A 14656-nucleotide genomic window follows, 5' to 3' on the forward strand; every position below is an offset into this window, starting at 1 on the left:
TAAATCAGAAAAATTACAAGCAACACTAACATCTTCAAGTCTCTTCCTTTCCTTGACCTTGCTTCCAGATGAAGCACCTTCCACCAAAGCGTGGACTTGCATTAAAGAGGTCAAAGTCTTCTTGCTCACTCTTCCCTTCTTTCCTTGGAACTGAAAACTGAATTCCCACCCAATCGAAACTGGATCTTCTTCGAAGAGCACAAGATCACAGCGTTGTAGGATGTCAACCAGTCAATTCCCAAGATGACGTCGAAGTCCTTCATATCAAACAACACTAGATTTGCCTTCAAGTTCAACCCACAAACAAGAATAGGACATTCCTCTAACACTTTATCTAGTTTAACAGCAGACCCAACAGGGGTACAAATTGACAAACAACTAGATAAACATCTGGGTGTTAGGTTAGTCTTCATAGCAAAAGTAGATGAAATGAACGAATGAGATGCACCCGTATCAAACAACACAAATGCTGGAAAAGAAGCGACTAACAATGTACTTGTTACAACTTCATGGCAAGGGTCCTGCTCAGTACCGGAGATGCTAAATACTCTGCCAGAAGGAGGGCAGGGGCAAGAACAGAAGTGGGGGTGCCTCTCATGGTAGGACCAGAAACACTAGGCAAGTCGGACTTTTTCGGACACAAGCGAGCAAAATGTCTGGGCTGCTTGCAAAGGAAGCACACAAGATCTCTCTGTCCAACAGGGGCAGCTGCCAAAGGGGGTCTCTGAAAAGCAGGCCGAGGGGAAACCACACTAGGCCAGGAAGGCTGCACAAATCCCGTAGGTCGAGCTCCACTATATTGGCCACAGGGGCCCACAGTAGTAGTACCGGAACTCTGACCCACACTCCTAGGCTGGAAGGCAGGAGTGGGATATGGTGAAGGCCTCACAAACTGACGCTCGGTGCGATCCACAAGACTGGGATGCCTAGGCTGCCAAGGCCTCTGAACTCGAGCATTTTCTCTTTCAGCTTCTTCCAGCTTCTTTGCATTCTGAACCACCTGGGCGAAACTCTCAAGAGGGAGAAGGGTGAGGTACGTCTATAAAGATGGCCGCAGTCCTTTGAAGAATTTATTTGCCTTCGCATTGTCAGGCTTCATCGAATCAGGGGCGAAAAAGAATAACTCTTCAAATTTTTGCTGGTAGTCCAGCACAGAAAGGGAACCTTGGGCCAATGCCATAAACTCAGTCTCCTTCGCATCTTTCACTGCCTCTGGAAAATAGTTCTTACAAAAGGCTTCCTTAAAAACTTCCCAAGAGACGACACCACCGTGGAGGGTTTCAAGAATAGGGCGAGAAGAAGTCCACCATGCATCCGCTTCCTGCTGAAGCTTCTGCTCGGCGAAGAGCACTTTCTGAGCATCCGTACACTGCAAGTTCCGGAAGGCCTTTTCTAGTTCCCTCAGCCATCTGTTAGGGAACAGAACATCCTTTGATACACTAGTAAAAGATGGCACCTGCAGTTTCAAGAAACTCTCCATCAGTCGGGTATGCGGGGTTCCTGAGAACCTCTCCACATACGGGGCCGCCAAGCTAGCATTGCCAGACCCACTAGCACAATTCTCTTCTCTTAAATTTACAAAACCAACCATCATCTGGTTGAACTGAGCTTGCTGCTGTTGCATCATGTTGGTCATGACACTTGCAATGTCCTTGAAGCTTCCAATGTCAGGGGCATTGGGGATGCCAATGGTAGTATGGCTGTCCTCCTGGGTCTATTGGTCAGACCCTCCAGCAGGTGGCTCCTCATTTCCGGTACTACCGGAGCCGACAAGATGACTTCTCAATAAAACCATTCTGCAAAAAACATTGACCACATCGAGATGCGAAGATTCATCAGAACACACTTGACCACATGATTAAAATGCTCAAATCATGCATAGGTTCATCAATATAATAAGCAAATAATCAAACATTGGTCAAAATCCAAAAATTCCCTCAAAATTTCCATTTTTCTCACTTTGTATAGCCTTGGTCGACTGTTAGTCGACCAAGCCCAACAGTAACGAAAAATCAGGCTTTTTAACTTCATTTCCTCTTCATTTCTCATTTCTAACTCATTTCTCTTGTGGAGGGGCTCTGGAGAACGCATTAGCAAACACTTCTAAGCAGATTCCAAGTGGTTTGAGGCTTCCCCATCATCAAAACATCAAGCATTACTCAACCAAGTAAGTAAATCGCTATTCATCATCTTCTCAAATAGTTTCTTTACTTAGATTTCTCAAAATGCTATGTTAAACTTGTTGTTCTAAGATAGAAACATGTTCATGCATGCTTAGAAACATAATCCCATAGTTTACATGCAACAACAATGTTTAAACATCAAGCAAACACAATTTTCAACTTGATCTTGCTAACGTAGCCGGAAGTTTCCAAAATTTAGAAAAATTTTGATTTCTCCCAAACCGCTAGGAGTTTTAACAGCAAATTTGATGCAACACATTCCAAATGATATGCTACACATTACCATGCAATTCGTTTCAACCAATTTCAACAATATCGAAAATCCCCAAATTTGATCTAAATGTCGAAATTCCTCTTTTCTAGCTTGCTGAATTTTCAACTTTAGGACACGATTTCGACCGGTTTTCTTCGAACAAACACCACAATCATGCAATTCTAAGTATTGTGCATATGACAGTATACTCAAATTGAATTTCCCCCAAATTTGAAAATTTCCTAAAAATTACGAAAATGCCCTTCATGTCCAATTTTGGTTAATCTCCTAACATTGACTTGTTGATCTTTTCTACAGATATTTATACTCTATGGAGAGACGAGGATGAGGTGGTCGCGCTCGAGGTAGGGTAGTTAGAGCCAAGAGAGGTAGAGGTCAGGTGCCTTTGCTGCCACGAGCGGAGGTGATTGATCGACACCGCTTTGTCACACCATTGGCCGAGTTTCTTTATGATGCATACTTTGGGCATTGTCACATAGAGTATGGGCGACCATTTCGGGTTGCAGAGTTGACTACTTTTTGGATCTTGGAGAGATTCGATGTTTTGGGTTTGGACATACCTACTCACTAAGGATTTGCCGGTGTACCCAGAGTTAATTCAGCTGTTTTACAGCAATTTGACTTCATTTGTGGAGGGGCGAGCTGATCAGATGGAGTTAGTGATAGCGAGTCAGATCAGGGAGACTCAGATCAGATTTACTACTCGCACACTAGCAGAGATTCTCGGGGTTCCTTATTGTCCACATGCATGTGTGTGGTTAACAGTAGGGAGGATTTCAGCAGACATATGCTTCCATACGAGTTGTATGAGATATGCATGACACTTTGGAATGATGACCTATGTTATCAGCCTAGAAACAGCGGTGAGATGATTGCATCAGCCAGAGTCATCGGTCGGATTGTAGGGAGGAACATCATACCAAGAGCGGGACATCATAATGTAGTTACGGTGATGGATGCCTTACTCATCTATCGGATCTATATGGGATTCGAGATCGATCTATCTTATATTATATAGAATGTAATGATCGAGGTTGTCATGCATCCGGGTGTTAGAAATCTTTGCTTTGGGATTCTATTGATACGCATCTTCAGTTATTTCGGGATAGATCTGGATGGTGAGGATAGAGTTGTTGGAGGTGCGGGGTATTCCATTGGTACGAGGACTATTGGACTGATGTAGTTAGATCGAGTTGACAGGTCTCCCAGTCTAGGTGACGAGTCGGAGTCTGAGGATGATGGTGAGGATGTTCCAACAGAGGATCAGGCTGGGGATGATATCGGCGTACAGGAGGTCGGTCCCGATGATCAGGGGGTTCCCGCATCACAGTTTGAGATTGGGGGTCCATCACAGGCTGTACCAGAGGCACCAGATCTATATGCTCAGATGCACTCTATGACTTCCATGATGGAGAGGATGAGGGTTAGACGGGAGCAGTTGTTCGAGAGTTTAAGAGCCAGGTAGACTCAGATATACGAGAGGATGGAGACGAGTCAGTCACATATGTATGAGAGGCTTGAGGGGAGGCTTGCACAGATAGAGTCCAGGCAGGATCAGATGCAGTCTCAGCTCACTCAGATCACTGAGGATGTCAGGACATCCAGAGTCCGACGTCGATCTCCTAGATAGATAGATTGTACTAGGATTTCAGTTATGCTTTCTATATGTAACCCGTTGTAAAACTTATTTAAGTTAATGAAAGTTATTTCAGTTTCATCTGTTATTGTGTATTATTCACTTTCTTTTTCGTTTCATTAAGTGATGATTGTTAAATTATAATTATTGTATGTTATTCAACAATTAACTTATGCTTCGTTAATCAGGTTTCTAGTCCGAGTTATCTATTATTCACTTCTAAGAGTAATTGAGTCACCTTGGATCTGTGACTCGGAATGTTCCGTTATCGTTTCTGTGGTTAGGGCCTTACTTGATCTTGGGCTCTGATACCACTCTGTCACATCCACCCAGCCGATATCCTACCTGGCATACTCGGGATATGATCCACAGCCCGAAGATCCAGATCGAGCGGCCATGCCTCCCGCATACACGATAACATAATCATGAACAATATAATCAATGTATAAAACAAGCAATAAATAGATCAATTGAATAAGAAAAGATAGTAAATCAGAGTGTGGAAAATATTAAGTATCAACTTCACATAGAGGTAATCTCAAAGAGAAGAAGTGATCAGAAGTCACTCCTTCAGCAATAGCGGAAAAGTGGTTAATTAAGTGAAATTACAATCTCTGTCAAGAGCAAATCCATAAGAACTAGAGTGAAAATATCCAAACGATTACAGTCATCCAAGGAAATGGGGCCTACACATAGGTTTCTTCTATCCTAATGATTTCTTCTTCAAAAGTGTGGATGAAGTAAACCCAACATGGCCGCTCCCTCACTAAGGTGGGGCTAACCCTGGTACGCACCATAATCCTCCTCAGTATAGCAATCCTGACTCTCCGCGTAGCCATCACTCGAAGGGTAGTATGCGGGATCATAGCTCGGGTCATAGGACGTGCCATCAAGGTCTTCTGTACCTGCAGTATAATCTAGCAAATTGCACAAAAGGAATGAGTTCAAAAGAACTCAGCAAGGCAAGTCGTTTCATAATACACAGTTCATTCTATAAAGTCACAATATGATGCAATATGATATGAGACAATGATGAAATATGATTCTAATCTTAAGTATGCTAGTCTCTAAGGTAGACATGCTTTAAGCTATAGCACCATACTTCTTCGGGTCGTCAATCACTCCCCCTCAATCATAAGATATCTTGGTTCTGCCGTGGTAATTGGGTAAGGTCTTCATCAAGCCATGGTTGGGGATTTAGTCACCACTCTCTCACATCACCATTGGTATAAGTATTGGCGCATGTCGCGGCGACGCCTAGCCCAATGCAAGTCATCTACTCAGTCGTATCATGTCAGATCCGGATACTTTCCCTATGGCACCGACCAACTCGGACTACGGACTCATCAACCCTATTGGTCATCCACAAATGGTAGACGGGAAGCTCTCACATCCTCTCACGGGTTGGTTACCGGTCTTGAGCGCCCGTGAGCCCAGGTCTATCCATTTGCAACCCTACCAATAAATGGCCCATTTCGGGTATCCGCAGTATAGTTCAAGTCCTATCACGGAGTGGATACCGGTCTTGAGCGCCCTTCAACCATACTCTACCACGGGTCGTTCGGTCTCAATACCCTTCCGATTCAGGTTTGACCCGACAAGGAAAATATCCTAACCATACACCTAGACAATCCTATACATGTCATCCAACAACCCGGGAAAGCGTCGATGGACACCTTCGGGGAATATCCCATACTACTCCCTCCGATGTCCAAGGACAGAAGTGTCGGAAGGACACTTCCCAATCCCAAGTCATACGTAGTCAATCACAAACTCAATCTCATCATATCATACTAAATCAATGATTCATCATATAAACAATACATATCATAACATCATTGATCATATATAAAATCATAAAGTCAAATTGAACATGATATTCTAAATGATATATACATTCTATTATTGATAAGAAAACATATAACAGTCATGTATAGTAAAGGAATACTCATATGAACATAACCATTAAGTTCCCATAATGTAAGCATGTTGGTATAATTAACATACTTGAGTTAATGACTGTCCGTACCTTAATCAAGTTGTAAATAGATTTAATGATCACCAAGTATGGTCCCAAAATCAGTGTTGATACCCTAGATAACATACAAGTAATGTCAGTGAAGAAAGCAATTGAATCGGGGTTCAAACGGATCAATTCGGCTGAGTACAGGGGTCTTAACAGCTCTTGGTTGACGACAGTCGACCAAGCAGTCGACATAGACTTGTTAACAACAGAACAGCAATCGAAACTTGATCCGAAACTGCCCTTCCGGTGCTCCGATCATCATGAAATTTGGAGGGCAGGTTTATAACATTAAGAGGATACTACACACTAATTTTCATGATGATCCAACGGTTCAATCAAAAATTCCCAAATCGAAATCTTAGGTTCTATATGATACTTAACAAGAAATAAATTGGAATTGATAGAAATTGTAAAGGATGATAGGAATCAATCAAATCAGTGTTAAGAATCATATTAGAATCTTAATTTCATTATAGTCTAAGCTTAACATGCACCTACATATCAGATTTGAATCAAAATAGGTTAAATTGAATAGAATCAAAGTGATGGAGTGCAATTAATCTCATTTGAATCATAACATAGCATGAGTGGGGGAGGATTAAGGAATTGAAAGGGGGAGACTCATGGTTAAGTGTTTGTAAGGTTGCAGCACTTCAGCCATGGTTTCAAGACCATCAATTGATAGAAAAAATGAATAGATTAGAAGAAAAATAGAAGAAATCATACCTTGAGTTGATGATTAATGTATACACTAATGATTGGAGTCAAAGATCTTCCCAAACATCAAGGAATAGCCCAAGAGAGTGTCCAACCTCGACCTCTGGAGTGCCAATAATTAGTTTAGGTCCTCATTCACGAGTTCCAAAAAGGTAGGGGCAAAATGGGAAGAGATTTAGTGTATTTTCGAATTCCATTACTCTTGGTCGACTGGACCAAGCCATGACAGCAACTTCAGAAGTGGATTCAGGAGGCTATACAGAGTCAAATCGAGCGGGGTTTTCTCCTACAAGTCAATCAACGAGTCTAGTTTTAGAAAATACCTTCGGATTGATCACAGAGTTCCAAGAATTGCTTCAACTTATTCAATCTTCATCGATGCGCAGATTTTCACTCAATACTGACAATGTGCTCAAGTAAGGGGCATCATTGTCAATATCCATAGGCTTAGCATCAAGCATCAAATCATCCACTAAGAGGGCCCACAGGTCTCTTCTACCACCACTTCGGGTCTTCGGACCTGCAACAGTATAAAATCCGGGCCGGGTCAGGGTTAGGATAGGGCCGGATTTTACAAGTGCTGTGCCCAGTACACAGGTTTGGACCACACTGATGGCTCCTATTGATAGTAGCAGACATCGTCTTATTTTCCGTTGGGATCATGAGTTAGAAGCTGATCTGAAGTTGCAAGAGCACAAATCTAAGGTGAAAAAGTTGAAGACTGAAGAAGAAGAAGAGCTTATGGAAGATTTTGATTAGTTTATTTTTTATTCTTCTTAACTTTTATTTTTAGTAGTAATAGTTTTAAACTATGATCTAGATATTTGATTTCTACCTTCTGCGTTCGTTTGTAGAGTTTATTTCCATTATACCCTACAGTTATCTTTTGGTTTGGAATCTTTTGTTTCGCACTCTGATATTCTTTTGTGATCCTTTCTAAATTGTTTCTTAATTCACTTTAATACAATGATTTATTCTTTCTATTTATTATATTATTGTGCTATGTGGATATGATCACTTTAAACATGATCTTCGGGGATGTGGATTACACACTCGGGAATACCAGTTAGGGTACCAGCTTGGTGGATGTGATAGTTGTTGTCTCAAAACCTTCGCAAAGTAGACCAACAAGGAGGTTCACACTTGCCAAAGAAACCCTAATAATATGATGATTAAATATTAGGAACAAACCCCTAAGGTTATAAGATGAATAGAGGTCAAAACAGGGCAGCTTGTTGTCACGGTACCCTTTAGTCGCTTAGCTTGGTTGTTTGAGGCGACCAAGGCAATCGACCAAGCCTTCTATGTACGGACAGTCGTAAAACCAAGATCAGTCAAAAACTCATCGTTTGGAATCCAAAACACTCCAAAATTTATAGGAAACCTCTGAAATAATATAAGGAGACTATCTAACATAATTTAGGCTTCATCATGGTCAAGGAAGTGAAAGCCTAACGAATTCAAAAATAGGTTTCATATGAAATCAATAAGTAATTTCACGAATAGACTAAAGTGAATGGGGATTCACTCTAGGACTAATATCAAAGTAGAATAAGATCTAAAAACAACCTAGAATATGATATAGCATGGATTGGAAATCAATAATCAAAGAGACTACAATCATATGGGTTCATGCTAGGCTTATATCGAAATCACACTGTGAAGTTCATGGAAGAACTAGAGTGAATGGGGATTTACTCTAAAACTATGAGGATGAAGGAGTAGGTCATTACAGTAGCATAAGACCTTTCTCAAAGTCTCATCAATAGGTAGAATCAATAAGAGATTGTAGAACTAGAAGAATGAGAGTGTTCGCTAACCTTAGAGAAGAAGTGTCACATCCCGCCCTAAATCCACCAAGGGGATACCCTATCTGGATTACCCAGGGAGTGAATTACAGTCCCGCCGATCAAGTTTAGGAACGATCATAGTCACTTAGCACAATTCCTTGTATCCAAATAATTTAATAATAAAAGTCGAGAAAGTACCTCAGAAGGATTCACAAATAATATCAGAGTGCGGAAAGGATTTCATTAGTATAAACAATCAAGTGTGAAAAGGAGGGAGGAAACCCATCCTATAATAATAGCGGAAGATGAGACGACTAAAAGTAAAGGTTACAACCGATTCATCAAATAACAAGTGAAACAACTAAGCTATAGTCCCGACAATTCAAATAAAAGGTTAAAAAGGGAATGAGGTGACATCCCGTCCCTAACACACAAATATAAAACTGAACTGCTACAAACAAGTCTTGATCTTGGTCTACTCGTCTTTATCAACTGGTTCATCGCCACCAGTATGATACAAGTCTTCAACTCGGCCTCCAGAGGGTTGACTGCCACAGTCAACAGTGGTAGTACCTGCAGGAAAGTCTAACAAAATATGTTGCAAAAAGGAGTGAGTTCGAAAGAACTCAGCAAGGTAGTCATTCCATAAAATATAAACCATATGATACAAGCCATAACATGATGTAATATGATATGGAACACATGATGCAAGTATGGTTCTAACTCTATGAATGCTGGTCTCTAAGGTAGACATGCTTTAAGTCATAGCACCATACTTCTCTGGGTCGTCTGTCACTCTCCCGTTCCATATCTTGGGAATGCCCGGGGAATATCGGTAAAGTCATCTCAAAAACCATGGTTGGGGATTTAGTCACCACTCTCTCACATCACCATTTGGTATAAGTATTGGCGCATGTCACAGTAAAGCCTAGCCCAATGCAAGTCATCTACTCAGTCATATCAACTCAGATCCAGATACGTCCATTCCTCGCCCTCGGCGATCCTTTCCGGTATCCTTCTCACTAGAGTCAACGTAATCCCGAATTACGGACTCATCAACCCTATTGGTCATCCACAAATAGTAAACGGGAAGCTCTCACGTCCTCTCACGGGTTGGTTACCGGTCTTGAGCGCCCGTGAGCCCAAGTCTATCCATTTGCAACCCTACCAATAAATGGTTTCCACAATGAGATTTATGACCTCTCACGGGTTGGTTACCGGTCTTGAGTGCCCACAAATCCCCACTGCTACCACGGGTCGTTCGGTCTCAATGCCCTTCCGATTCGGGTTTGATACGACAGGGACATCCTAGCCAAACCACTAGGCAGTCCTATGTATGTCATCCAATAACCCGGGAAAGAGTCGATAGGCACCTTCGGAGAACATCCCATACTATTCCCTCCGGTGCCCAAGGACAGAAGCGTCAATAGGACACTCCCCAATCCCAAGTTATACGTAGGCAATCACATATTCAAGTTCATCACTTCTCATGCATCCAATACATCTTCATAATACAAGTTAAATCATGATATTGAAATGAATCATCATAGACATAAGTAAACAAGAATAGTAATGTAACATGACAAGAGTATAAAGATTTCAATACTACTGTTCTAACACATATATCACAGTCTTATAACGATTAAAAGAAATCACATTCTATTCATAAATAAGAACATAAATCATAAGTTGATGATCTATATGTTTATGGAGATAACCATCCTTACCTTGGGTTGAATTGATGATGAATTGAGAGTACCAAGAAATAGTCCAAAATAATTGTTAAGGCCCTAAACAAACATCAATAATAAGTTAGAGAAGGAATCGGGAAGATTGGATGTCAATTGGATCAAAACTGGCCAAGGTTGCTGTCAGCAACAACTTTGGTGATGGTCTTGGTCAATGGTATCGACCAAAAGGATCGACCAAAATTGTCTTCGGGACAGAATAGTGGATTTTGGGGATTTTGGTCCGAAATGGGTCTTTCGGGGTTCGGATCGATCTAAAACTTGGAGGGATGATTAATAACAATGTAAGAACACTACCTAACAAGTATTATCACAATCCAATGGTCTAAATGAAAACCCCCAAATTGAGGTCCTATGTTCTAAAGACAAGAATCCTAGCATTCATGAGAAATTGATGTAATTGAAAGGGAAGCTAGAGAATTAGTTGGGGAATAGGTTAGGAACATGATTACAATCATTTGCAAGCCAAAGATTAGACTAATCATACTCCACATCTCAGTTTAGTATAAGAAATCAAGTTGTTAAGCAAGGAATCATGGTAATGTATATGTAAGGATCAAGATGCAAGTGAAGCATATCAAGAATGAAGGAAAAACAAGTATAAATGGGAAGAGACGTTCATGGCAAGGTGTTTGCAAGGTTGCAACACCTTGGCCATGGTCTCATCAGTAAAAAGAAGAAGGGAAGTGAGTAGAATAGAGAGCAAGAGAGAGAATCATACCTTAGAAGATGGTAGTTGGAGAAGAGAGACAAGGATTCTTGTAGAAGGTCATCACCCAAGCTAAGGAGGAGCCTAAGAGGAGCCTTCCCACGTTCTCGGGTGTTGAAATGAGTGAAATATCGTTCTAGGTTCGAGGTTTCACTTAAATAGATGAAGGAATATCCAAAAAGCATATTTTTCTCGATTCTGGGCAACTTTGGTCGATGGTCCTTGGTCGATGGTATCGACCAAAAGGATCGACCAAAACAGGTAACAGGTTTCAGCAGAAAATCCAGAAATAGTTCAGCAACTTCGAACAGGGATTCGGAGGGCTATACAAAGTCAAATTGAGTGAGGTTTTCTCCTACACGTCAATCAAGAAGTCTAGTTTCCAGAAATAATTTTGGATCAAGCATGTGAGGTCATTAAGTCCACCAACTAAGCTCACCTTCTTCGATGCGCAAGCAGGATTTGCCAGACATAGTTCAGCAACTTCGGACAGGGATTTGGAGGGCTATATGGGGTCAAATGGAGTGGGGTTTTCTCCTACAAGTCCATCAAGAAGTTTAGTTTCCAGAAATATATTCGGATTGAGCATAGAAGTTCATTTGGTATTTCAACTAATTCACGCCTCTTCGGTGCGCAGATTCAAAACTAACACTGACAATGCTCTCAAGTGAGAGGCATCATCGTCAATGTTCACGGGCTTGGGTTCCGACACCAAATCATCAACCAAAAGGGTCCACAAGTCTCATTTCCCCCACTTTGGGTTTTCAGACCTACAAACATAATAGGTCCCGGGCCGGGCCAAGGTAGGATAAGGCCAAACATTACAAATCTACCCTAAGGGAAAGGTCTGACATGGCTTCCTATGGTTTCCAAAGATAATAATATTGAAATTAAAGTCCAACTTTTAAGGTCTAACATTGAATTCTTTATCCCAAAATAAATAGGGTGTCCGGGCTAGGCTTGGGATTCTTCCTTGACCTTGGAGAGAGTGCTCTAGGGTGTCTCTGACGTTCTCCAACAGCTTAATGACAATATGACACAAATTAGGTTGAAGTTTGCTTCGAAAACCTAATTTCCAAAAAGTACCAAAATTGTCTTGGGATTGGTTGGTCGCTTGGGGAGACCAAGGCAGGCTGTCAACCTATACCTCTTTTGGACAAAAATGCATTTTGGTCCCCAAGAGCCCTAATCTCCTCTTGGGTCCTTTTCCAAGTTATAAAAGGGTCTACCTAGTTCTATGGAACCTTCCACTTGTGTCAACACTGCACTCAGGTCCATCTACCAAGTCCATCATCATTCAAGTTGCATATTCTTTTGAAATCCACCAAGGTTTCTATCATAGCATCATTACCATTTACTTCCATTGGTTCCAAGTCAGATCCAATGGGTTCAAATTGGATGGCCCACAGCTGTCTTCTTCCTTCACTCTAGGTTTTCGGACCTACAATATAGATTTTCGGGTTAGGGTTGTAAGGGATTTCACACTTGATCCCTCAAGGACTTACCATCAATGTTTAACTTTGTCCAGCCCTGCTATGGAGGAACCCAAAGTATTTCTTGCAGGCATGAAGTTCTAAGAATTTTTAGATTTAAACCAAGTGCCTTAGCCTTTAGAAAAGCCACTTGTTCAACTTCCATCCCTTTGTTTCATATTCATGAAGAGCCAGATCCTAAAGAATTTGTCCCACCACCCATGCTGAAGGTCTAGTTACACCCTAATAATGCCACTTTTTTCAAACCATCCATCGACAATACAATTATACAACAGAAACTCGCACCCATTAATCCCTGTTGAACCCAAAGGAAGTACCTTTGCATGTCTTTTCCACCAAGTCAGTTTCTCGTGCAAGGAAGGTTTAACCGTCCATACAACTCCAAATCTTCCCAACTACAACGAGCTACAAGACACAGCAACTTACAGCATATCAAGACCTTTGTAGCCTCTAAACATAGCTCACATGAGATACCACGGAGATACCTTTTTATTTTCTTATCCACCGGAAGTTTCTCATGTAACATACGCCAACAGAAGATCGAGCTGCTGTCTTGTGTAGCTTCGATCTCCATATTGTTGGAGTCCAAGTCACCAATGGTGCATGTCTTCCACATAATTCCCTCACCAATCTAATTGAAAACATGCCATTTATGATTTATACTTCCAACCCGATTACATACATCCTACTAATTCAAATCTGGTACGGCGACCAATCGAATTAGCTCAAACATCTCAACTAAGAACGGCAATTACACCCCTAACAACACCTATTCCCCTTCTACAATGCAGTTTGCATCCTCAAAGTTGAAGGCCTCAACATTTTATGTGTCAAACCAATAGACCGCTAGTTGAAAATCATGTAAGCCACTGATTAGACTATAAGTTTGCCTCCCTACCATTCCCAATGGTCAATTTCTACCTTTCCCTAATAAATTCCTAAACCTTCTGTAGCCCAAGCAATATAGAGGAGTGTTGGGCACCAATGGTTTCAACAACTCAATTGGATCGACCAATCTTCTTTTCAAGAATCTAGAAAACCTTGAATTTTTAAGCTTAATCTCCCTGCGAATTTACATAGACAAGCAAGATTGACATCACCAAACCTTCGAGTCCCCAAACCATATTCTCATTTAGGTGTACATAGCATTTCCCATTTTCACTGTAATCTTCCTGACTGATTCAATATTTCCTATCTAAATGAAGTTCCTCTACTCTACCAGCCCACCACAAAACCTTTCATTTCCATCCTAGCAACCTATTTTTGGTTTTCCCCAACCCAACTTTTGCAGTAGTTTTGCTTGAGTAACCCTTCCTTTAAACACATCCCCACATACATAGTTTAAAGGAAGGGTTACTAAAGCTATGCAACAGTTCCACAGTCCTGTGCTTTCTATAAGCGTCATCCTACCAAAAATAGCTTGCTCTTCTCCTTGCTTATATAATGTCCTGAGTACTCCAGATATTTCCTCAAAAATTCCAATTAGTTCTTAAAATACTTTAAATATGCATTAGAATAAATAAAAATGTATTATCAGCATATAACCTATTTGAAGATTCCCTATACCCTGGGACCAAACAACATTTTTAGCTTCTCCACATTCACCGTTACACACAGCTCCCAAGACAACACCTCTTTTCCAAATAAGAATAAGAATGTAGAGATAGGAGATCTCCCTATCTCAACCCCCTTTCGTGCCAAAGAAACCAATAGAGACCCCCATTTAACAAAACTGAAATTCTAAAATTGCCCAACATCTCATTCCCCATATAGATGGGACGAAAATTTCTCCAAAGATACAACGTTTCCTAGCTTCAGAATCAAAGTAACAAAATTGTTGTTCACCCCCTTTGGACTTCTACCTTTTCAAAAAAAGATCTTCACCTCTGCCAAAAAGTCTTGCCGAACTATATCCTAACACTCTCTATAAAATGTTCTCAAGAAGCCGTCAGGTCTTGGGGCGCTCTGGATCTAATTTCCACACCATCCTACGAACTTCTTCCTTCGACATTATAGCCTCAAGTGCACGGCCCTCCTGGAATCTCCTTCAACATGTCTTAGTGTTTAGTATACCCTTATG

The sequence above is a fragment of the Hakea prostrata genome, chromosome 11, assembly GCF_041222555.1.
Source record: "Hakea prostrata isolate BN-2017 chromosome 11, UWA_Hpros_2, whole genome shotgun sequence".
In the NCBI taxonomy this organism is placed as follows: Eukaryota; Viridiplantae; Streptophyta; class Magnoliopsida; order Proteales; family Proteaceae; genus Hakea; species Hakea prostrata.